This window comes from Melanotaenia boesemani, chromosome 5 (genome assembly GCF_017639745.1).
Source record: "Melanotaenia boesemani isolate fMelBoe1 chromosome 5, fMelBoe1.pri, whole genome shotgun sequence".
NCBI classification, from domain to species: domain Eukaryota; kingdom Metazoa; phylum Chordata; class Actinopteri; order Atheriniformes; family Melanotaeniidae; genus Melanotaenia; species Melanotaenia boesemani.
The window spans coordinates 8,261,903-8,272,074 of NC_055686.1; the positions used below are offsets into that span (position 1 = coordinate 8,261,903).

The 10,172-nt window shown below is 42.1% G+C and overlaps 1 pseudogene; it reads right to left on the bottom strand.

Moving 5' to 3' along the window:
• Window positions 1-8,846: 8,846 nt before the first annotated feature.
• Window positions 8,847-9,644, bottom strand: LOC121640330 (annotated as a pseudogene).
• Between the last annotated feature and the right edge of the window lie 528 nt (window positions 9,645-10,172).

The window sequence follows — 10,172 nt, forward strand, 5'->3', positions numbered from 1 at the left end:
TGAGGAGTGGAGGCATTGGTTGGAGGGGGCTCCTGTACCGTTCATTGTTTGGACGGATCATAAGAATCTAGAGTACTTAAAATCTGCTAAGAGACTTAACCCCAGACAAGCCAGGTGGGCCTTGTTCTTCAGTCGATTCAACTTCTCTCTGTCTTATAGACCAGGAACTGAGAACAAGAAACCGGATGCCCTCTCCAGAATCCATGACTCCTCAGAGGAGGAGCAGATCACAAATCAGACTGATTACATCTTACCACTCTCTGTACGGTTGGCATCTACCAGGTTGGACCTAGAGAACAAGATAACCGATTCACATCAACATCATCCAGTACCAGTCAACTGCCCCAAACATCGACTCTTTGACCCAGGTCACCTGGTGCCTGAGGTATTGTCTTTTTGCCATTGCTCCCATTTGTACTGTCACCCAGGGGTTAACAAGACCCTATCTGTGGTTAAGGGTCATTTCTGGTGGGAAACTCTGTTCCAGGACGTCAAGGAGTTTGTCCAGTCCTGCAGGTATTGCAGCCAAGCCAAGCCTTCCCGTCAACCACCTGTTGGTCTATTACAGCCTCTTCCTATACCCTGTCATCCTTGGTCTAATCTGTCTATGGATTTCATTACAGGTTTACCTGTCTCGGACAATAACTCTGTGTTACTCACCATCGTTGATCGGTTTTCCAAGATGACGCATCTGGTTCCCCTTCCCAAGCTGCCTTCATCCAAGGAACTCAGTGTCATCCTAGCTAGAGTTTTTTCATCTTCATGGTCTTCCAGTCAGTATTGTTTCTGACAGGGGTCCGCAATTTGTGTCAAAGTTCTGGAAAGAATTCTGTTCCCTACTTGGGATCCAGGTGGCCCTTTCTTCTGGCTTTCCTCCCCAGACTGATGGGCAAATGGAACGGGTCAAACAGGAAGTGGAAACCAAGCTCCGCATTTTGTGTGAGCAGGATCCCTCTATGTGGTCGCAGAACCTGCCTTGGGTGGAGTACGCCCTCAACTCCCTTCCTTCCAGTTCTACCGGCCTGTCCCCATTCTATACCGTGTATGGTTACCAACCTCCTGTGTTCCAGATCCAGGAGGGGGTCGCTGGGGTTCACTCTGCCCATGTTGCAGCTCATTGCTGTCAAAAGGTATGGCGACGGGCCCGCCGGGCTCTGTTATCTACTTCTGCCCTGTATTCCAGGTCTGCTAACAGGCGACGGATCCCAGCTCCCAACTACCAGGCTGGACAGAAGGTGTAGTTATCAACCAAGGGCCTTCCCCTTCGGGTGGAGAATCGTAAGCTGGCTCCCCGCTTTATTGGTCCTTTTCCCATTGCTAAAGTGATTAACCCAGTGGCTGTCTGCCTTAGTCTGCCCAGGTCTCTCTGGGTACATCCCACGTTTCATGTCTCTCAGATCAAGCCTGTGATATTCCCGGTTCATTGCTGGTGGTCCGGTCTACACGGTGCGGCGCATCCTCCACTCCCGGCGTCGGGGCCGGAGTTTGCAGTACCTCGTTGACTGGGAGGGCTACGGGCCTGAAGAGCGCTCTTGGATTCCTTCCCGTTTTGCTGTGGATCGTACCTTGGTTCGGGACTTCCATCGCTCTCATCCTGCCATGCCTGGTGGTCCGTCGGGTGCCGGCCATTGAGGGGGGGGCGGGGGGTTCTGTCATGGTGGCTGCTCTGCTGGGCTTCCAGTTCATTGATTAGGCTCATTGGGTCCCCCTGCAGTTCCCTGATTGCTCCCTTGTCTCACCTGTGCTCTGCTCTACTTAAACCCTCTCCAGTCTTTGCTTCCCTGCCAGATGGTCAACTGCTCTTGCCTTGATGAGATCCAGCCTTGTTTCATGTTCCTGATTTTCTGTCTTTGACCCTGTTATGCCATGAATTCCTCTTGCCTGACCCTCATCGGATTATCTTGCCCCAAGTCTGCCTGGATATTGAACCCGGTTTTAGACCAACCACGGATTCTGGCCTGCCCCGGATAAGTAGTCGTTTTCCTGCCACTCTGTGTATGACCTCTGCCTGCTATATTGACCATGCTGTTTGGATTTTGGATTGATGCCCTTATATTCAGAGCTTTCGCAGATTCCTGAATGCCACAGTCTTCCTGGATCCTCCCTCGTCCTGTCAGACTGTTCCAGTTTCCCAGCGCTTCCACCTGTACAATAAATTACTTTTGCCTTATCCAACTCCTGTCGTGGTTTGAATTACCGGGTCCTCTGGGAAAACACTTACACTTTAATTTGCTTAATGAATCTGCAGTTAGTCTTTGCAGATCTGAATGAGCTGTGGCACCTGACTGATCTTAGAAAATATTAGAAAGGATTATAAAATCCCCAGTCAAGTGGAACTGAAATTTGGGGCAAACAGAATGGAGAAGTTGTAAAAGGGAAACAAGAAAGATGTTACACTTGTGACTGAATGGTAAAAAACTCCCTGAACGAAACTGAATGTGCATCCACGAGGTTCAGCTCAATTTATTTGCATTGTACCAACAAACTAATTGTAGTTTAGTTATGATCAAAGTTTTTTGACTGCGTTCACATAATCTAATTCATAAAAATATAATTACCTATCCATGGAAACCAACATATTGCATCTAATATTCTTTGATTCAGTCCTCCACTGTGAGTTTGCAGGAGGAGATAGTGGAGTAGAAAAACTCAGTTCTAACAGGAAGGAAAACCTTCAGGACTAGCAGCCATTTTCATCACCCTGTTATTGATTTGTGCTCTACAAATAAATTTGCCTAGTAAAGAATCCTTTAAAATATTCCTGGATCCAGACGGTGATCCGGATCACGTCCAAAATTTAATCACAAGTTCCGTTTTCCATTTCAGAGATTTCCTGAGAATTTCATCAATATCTATCCCCAACTTTTGAGTTATGTTACAAGCAAAGAGCAGGTGTTACACAAGAACAAGAACAGGAAGTAAAGACTCTACAATAAACCAGGAAGTGAGACTAACTATTTTCACTAAACTAAAGTAAACAGGCCTTGAAACAGACATCCAACAGAAACCAAAATGACACAGAAATCCTGAAATCTCAGAGAAAAGGTCACCTAACAGAAGAAGTTAAATCCCCAAGACCATGACATCTCATATTTTCAGAGTGGTTTCCATTTGCTTTATTTTAACCATTAGTATTTATTTGAGATTTGATTTCGATGCTTGTTTGTCTTCATGTTTTATTTATTTATTTATTAGTGCTTCTCTTGAATTTATTTTCTTCTTCCTTTTGCTTCTGCTTGAGCCAGGTAACTTTCAGGGTATAAGCAGGTACAGGACCAACACTCTGGAGAGATTTGTCAAATCACAATAACCATAGTTACAGTGTGTATGTGAATGCTGAATACCCACCACCTGGCTTTTTTATTCTGGGTGATGGCGGATATCCCTGCATTCAGTCGCCTATAGCCATTATCACCCCTTACAAACTGCCACTTGAGGGCCGGGTTCAAGAAAGATTTAACAACTGCCATGCACGTGCTCGTTCAGGTGCAACTCTCTCAGTTATCCCAAAGAGTTTATGGCTTGAGATGACAAAGGGGGGGTCTGAGCTGACCGGATACTCGGGAGACTTTGCTGCCAGCTTCCTTTGAGGTAAAGTCACGCTATGGACACAATAATAACACAAGTAGAAAGCCTGAAGCAAATTTTAAGAAATAAAACAAGCAAATGTTGCAGCGATAAGTTTATAGATGGAGTGTTTGAACTGTGCTGCCAGTCCAGGCTACTTTAACCCAAACTACCCACCACAGCAGAGCATTCACCCACCACTGCACCCAGTGTTTAACCCAAACCAACTCAGACTCCATGACACAGTGACATCCTAGGTGATAATTCCCAGGTCTGATAAAATGGGGCCTTTAAACAGATGAAGAAATACAAAAATGAAAGCAAATTTCTTTCTGTTGTACAACACTCCCTATGTGTAATGTTGGGCCCATCCCTTCCCTTTTCTTTAAACAAACATGGTTGTCATGGAGATATTTAAATGCCTCTTGAATCCTGGTTGAAGGGCTAAATGACCTATATTGTAATCCCAGGAAGTAAAGAGGCTCCTTACCTCTGGAAAACAGAGGGAAAAGGCCAAGAGGAAAAAAAAGGAAAGGCCAAAATTTACTCAATAAAGAAAGTAAAACAGTGAGTGAGCAGGTAGAGACATTTTGGAAATATGTTCTGCATGTCTGACGGAACATTTTAATGGTAAAGTCCCATTGTTTGCTGTTACTAAGTTCACATGCTTCACTTTGTTAGAAGTTTTCTTCATTTTTCTTCAAATTATCTGAAATTTCCATGATATATTCATACAATAAAATCAGATCATTTCAAATTAGTTATCAGAGCAGCAGTGAGTTCTGCTGTCGAGCATTTATTTGTTTTAAGTGTACAGATGATAAACTCGTATTTTTCTCCAGTAACACATTTTCTTCCTGCAGCTCGAGCTGATGGGAAAAAGAGACTTTCAGATTGAGCAGATTGAAGAGGAAGAGCAGCGACATTTCCATGGAGTTAAAGCAATTTTATTTCCTTTTTATTGAGTATTTTTCACCTTTTTATTATTTCTGAATTCTAAGTATACAACATAAAGCTATTTTTCAAGTCTTTTCTTTAATACAATGGATTGATGATACATCATGTAATATTGTTTACAAGAAACAGCTTCACCAGGACAAATAACCTAAATTCTGTTTCATTCATCACCTACCAAACTGGACAGTAAGATTTTATTTATACCCTTCAAAACCAATTTGAACCCACACTTGGCAGGTAGGTGGGTGTTAGTTTGTTGCTCAGATGGAGGGGAGGATTGAGGAATAACTCCACAAGTCCACATGAAAAAGTTTCAGTTTTGCCGGATGTTTTTTTTTTTTTTTTTTTGTCAATCTAATTTACTAAACTGAAAATACTGTCTTATATTTAATGTGTTTTATGTTTACACCAAAAAATTCTGTCACATTATTAAGCTTTGTATACACAATATTTACTTTTTTTCTACTTTCATATTCAATTAAGAAATAAACTTATTTACTTAGACTCATTTGTTTTAAATGTTTTTGTTGCATGAAGTTGATTTTTTCAATTTTTAATTCACTAAAGACTTTAGAGAAGATGAAGCAGCTGAGAAGTTCATTACAGAGAACTAAATCATGTTTATATGATGAAATTTTATTAACTAAAACCCAAACTACCACTCATTGCTGTTCATCCATTTATTTTTTATCAGCGTCACACAGCAGCTGACAGGTTATATAATGCTTCAGTTATTTACAGCAACAAACTGTTACAAAATCTCAATTAAAGCAAATCACTAACCATGATCAAGCTTGAATTTCTTGAGAAACAAGTGGAGTTTCAACAATATGTTTTCCCTTCAGTCATTTCCTCCTACATTACAAACCATGAATCAAAACTGACCTGTGGAATCACAAAAATGTAAAGGTTTCTAAACACATGGAGGAGTGTGTTTAGTGTAGAGTGGTGGTTCCCAAACTGGGGGACAGGCTTGACATTACTGTTGCACATGAAAAGGGTCCTGCAGAAGAAGTTTGGGAACCAATGATGTAGAGGAACCTGACTGGTCTGCAGAGTCCTGACAGAACACCTGAGGGATGAATCAGAGTAAAACCAGTGCCTGATCTCACTAACACACTTCTGCAAAAACGGACTAAAATTCCCATAAACACACTCTTGAACTTTGTGGAAAACCTTAGAAAGTAAAGCTGTTTTAGCTGTAAAAGGAGGGTAAACTACTTATGAAACCCTGTGGATTAAGTTTTGTGTATCTTTGAAATTTGGAGACACTTCAGTGTAAAGAACACAGACAAAGCATGTTTAGATTTAGCTTTATCATTAGCCACTTAGCCTAATCTGACTGCTCTGGTACAAACACAAAGGTGTTTTTAGGTTCACTAACTCAGATTGCTCTTTGTCCCTGACAGTAATTATTTAGCTACGCTGCCTTTAGTCTAAAGACATGACGAGAGGAAAGCACCTGAATGTGGAAACAGCATGCACCACCTGCAGCTCACCTTTTTCATTGTGTTTGCAAACCTGTCACACTTCATTCCACAAGCTTTTAACCGGAGGGCAAACATGTAACAAAGAAGAGTTAAGTTGATGTTGTGACAACCTTTGCTTTATGTTCTTTACTGTTATCAAAGATTATGAGTCTTTTACAACCTGTTTACATGTGAAGCATCTCCAACACACACCTGTGCAGGATGAGGTCATAGTAAATAAACAAGCCTCCCATTTTTCCACTGAGGAGATTCTGATGGTCATATAAGTAGAAACTGTGAACACTGTCAGTTTTAGTAAACCTGCGGTGAGGCTGAAGACAGCTGCAGTGTTTACTTTATGTCCTCATTCCTCAACAGACCAGTTTAATGACTGGAGCAGTAACAGTGCCAGTAAAAACAAGTGGTGGAATCTTCCCAACAAGACAAACGTTTTAGTTAAATGTAACGTTTGTTCCGGGAACAGTGTAATCTTTATTATAAATGAGTTTATGAAGCAAAGCAAATCCAAAACCAGTTTTCTCTACAGCATTAAAGATCATGTGCTCAGCAGTCTCTGGTTAAAGGTATGAACGAGGATTTAAACTGATGCTCGACTATAAACCAGTTTTAGAATAAATAAAATGAGTGGAAACAACATTTTACTGTCTCAGTATGGTTGTAGACGGGGTTGTGTTCTCTGATTTCTTCCTGGTCTTTGCAGGACCCACTGCTGTCCTGATGGGGGAGTGGTCGCCTCCCTCCCTTCCTACAACTACACCTACACCTACACACAAACAGGTCTAAACAAATGCTGAGGAGGAAATAAGTATCTGTATCAAGGGTTGACTGTAATTCAGTAAATAAATAGAAACAAAAAATAAACCCAGGAAAAAGATTTTTATTTAAAAAGAAATCACATTTTTTAGAGATGATTCACAGCTTAGAAAACTGTCTGACTTTACACACTGCCAATAAAGCATAATAGTACACAATAAGAAGAAAAAGAAGAAAAAGAAGAAGATTGGATCCATTATTCATCCACTCCTCATTGACACCAGAGGGGTATTGCACGAAACCAGAATAAAGAAATCCAGGATGATTAAGCAAGCCCAGCTTGACCTAGCTTGCGCGGCCTATCCTGGCTTAATTGGTTGCACGTTTGCTGAGCCAGGATGAGCAGGTGCGGCTAGGTTAAGCCAGGTGAAGATAGTTGGGATAAGTGCGTGTGCACGGCATACTGAAGCAGACCTCGCGATCGCTCACAGAATCACTGATGGGGAAATGGATAAAAGTCGCGCGTCCTACGTCACGGCCGCTGAACAACAGCTCCTGACGGAGTTCTCTGACGAAGTTAAGGATATTATAAGGAAAAAAGGCAATACCAATGCCATAAGTAAAGAACGCGAGAGAGCCTGGCAGACAATAACCGACCGGCTCAATGCGTAAGTAGTCAAAAACTGTACAATTAATAAACAGTGCTCCACTGGAACTGTCATAATTAGGCTACAATTAAAGGAGTTACTTTTCAAATCCACTAACTGTTGTATACTTTAAGAGTGACAAGCAGGTGCATGTTACTCAGGAAATGTAGAGTATGATTAGGTGCAAACAATTATCCACAATGTGTCATTTAATCTATTTTCCTCATGTAAGGTTTTTATCTATTTTATCTTTCTGTCCTTCATAAAGGACAAACCTGTCTGGCCATAAAAGGACCTGGCAGCAAGAAAAAATTAAATATAAGAACATTTTGCAGGCTGGTAAGTGACTCCAAAGTAGATAACCGTGAACAAATGAGGTGAATAGATGAGGTGTCTGCTGACATGTTCAATGTCTGTATGATTGTAGCAGTTAAAAAAAGGCCTATAGAACTGGCACAGGGGGCGGCCCACCAAGCCAGGATATGACTCTAGCAGAGGAACTGGCACTCCATTTAAATAAAGGGAGGCCAGTGATGGAGGGGATCCAGGGAGGGACAATAACTGACTCTGTCCCAGTCACAGAAACTGTCCGCTTCATACAAGGTACACAAAGTACTGCAATTCTACTGCACATGGAACACAATCAAATATAATATAGTGTCTGACTTTGGATAACCTTGCAGTGTCTGGGAACACAATTACACTTTTGGAGCCACCAGAAGATGATCCGGTTAGTACAGTGTCTCGAAATCACAGGCTTGGTATGTTCTGTGAAATCTTAATCCAAGTCCTCTCGCTGCATGTATACGGCAGGGGGAAGGCACATCTGCAGCTGCAGAATGCACGTCTGCAGATGAGGAGACTGTGTCAGTGGAGTCCAGAAGGCTTGAGGCATGTCAATTTTATGGGATTGGCCTGCTTATTTATTCCATGAAGGATATGAAGTCAGTGATGTGGTGCTAATAGAAAATGTGTAACAGGACCCGGATGCTGCACAGTCTCCTAAGCGGCCTGGTAACATTGTGAGTATTGGCTAAAGTACATCTACGTTATGCACAAATCCTGCTGTGTGTCTCTCCTTTCTTAGGCCTGCAATGTTATGCAGTACTACGCATGCAGCAATAACATCACAGGCTCTGTCCGGGGAAATCCTCAGGTGGTGCAGGCACTGAAACCGAGATTTCAGAAGGCCGAAGGTCATCTCGATTCGAGCCCTTGTCTTGGTGTGTGCATGGTTGTAGGCCTGCTGTGGTGGGGTTTGGGGATCTGCAAGGGGAGTCAAGAGGAATGACTCACAGGCGTATCCTTTATCTCCCAGCAGCACACCAGAGAATTCACCTGATAATACAAAATATAATTTAGAAAACAGAGTTACACACACAATGTCCAAGGTGCTTACAGTACAAATGTGTGGGCTACTTTGTGAAAGTCTCTCATAAATTGGACTAGCCCGAAAGACTCTAGAGTCATGCACTGAGCCAGGCCACTTTGCCTCTAAATTGCTCACAAGGCAGTCAGCATCACAGATCATCTGAAATATTTAGTTGTAGCCTATTAAGGTCATTAAATGCACAGAACAGATTCATGTAGGTCATAACCACAAATCACTCTTACCTGAACATTGATGCTGTGGAAGGATTTCCTGTTAATGTAATCTCCCTCATGTTCACCTGAGGGGCGTCTGATTCTTATGTGTGTGCAATCCACTGCCCCAATGATGTTAGGGAAAGCTGTAACAAAAAATAGTGAGTATCCAACTGTGACAGATATACTTAGAAACTAATGGGTGCACATTAAAATTGAGGTTACCTGCAATCTTGTAAAACTCCTCCTTGATGTAGAGGGGTCTTCTGTGGCCAGGGAAGGTGATGAATATATTGCTGAATGATTTCAGCGCCAGACAAACGCATCTGATTGTCCGGCAAATGGTTCCTTTATTGAGGTTCTCTGCATCCCCCACAGAATAAAGGAAGCTCCCACTCGCAAGCCATCTCAATGTGACACAGATCATCTGTGGTACAGTGAGGGCATGGCTTCGCGTTGTCTGGTGCTGTATTTTTTGACTCAGCAGCCTACATAAATATCTTAGTCCATCACCCGAAAATCTGTATCTTTCTATGACATAGTCATCTCCAAAGGCCAGGGGATCTGACCTGTCCCCGAAGACTCATTCACGTCTGAATGCTCTTCTGAGGATGCGGGCTTCCTCGTCCAGCACATCGTCCAGAAAAAGGGCGAGCCATTATGAAGAGGGAACAGGTGAAGGGGAGTTGGACCTGAATATTCTACATTGCCCTCGTCACGGATTTCTTTGAATACACCTTTGTAACCTCATCCGCTGTGTTTTGTAATCTCAATTAATGCAATAAAACACATATTTATAAAACCTCTGACAGCAATTTGACGAGCAGTCTTCATTAGTATAGCAATATAACACTTGGCCTGATGAAATCATGCACTTATGACCAAGTTGATATTGTGTGATGAAATCGTGATCCTGTATTTAAATAAAATGACTAAAAAAAAAATAAAATAAATTATATGCACTGCACTAGCACTACACGACAGCACCTGGGTCTAACTGGACTCAAAGCGGTCTGACTAACACTTAATTATGACGTCCCATCTTGTTTGAATTCATGCTTGTGTTGTTCTTACTCTCAAATGTAAGTCGCTTTGGATAAAAGCGTCTGCTAAATGACTGTAGAATAGAATAGAATAATAATACTACAACTCGAATCCATATAAAAAGGCTGTT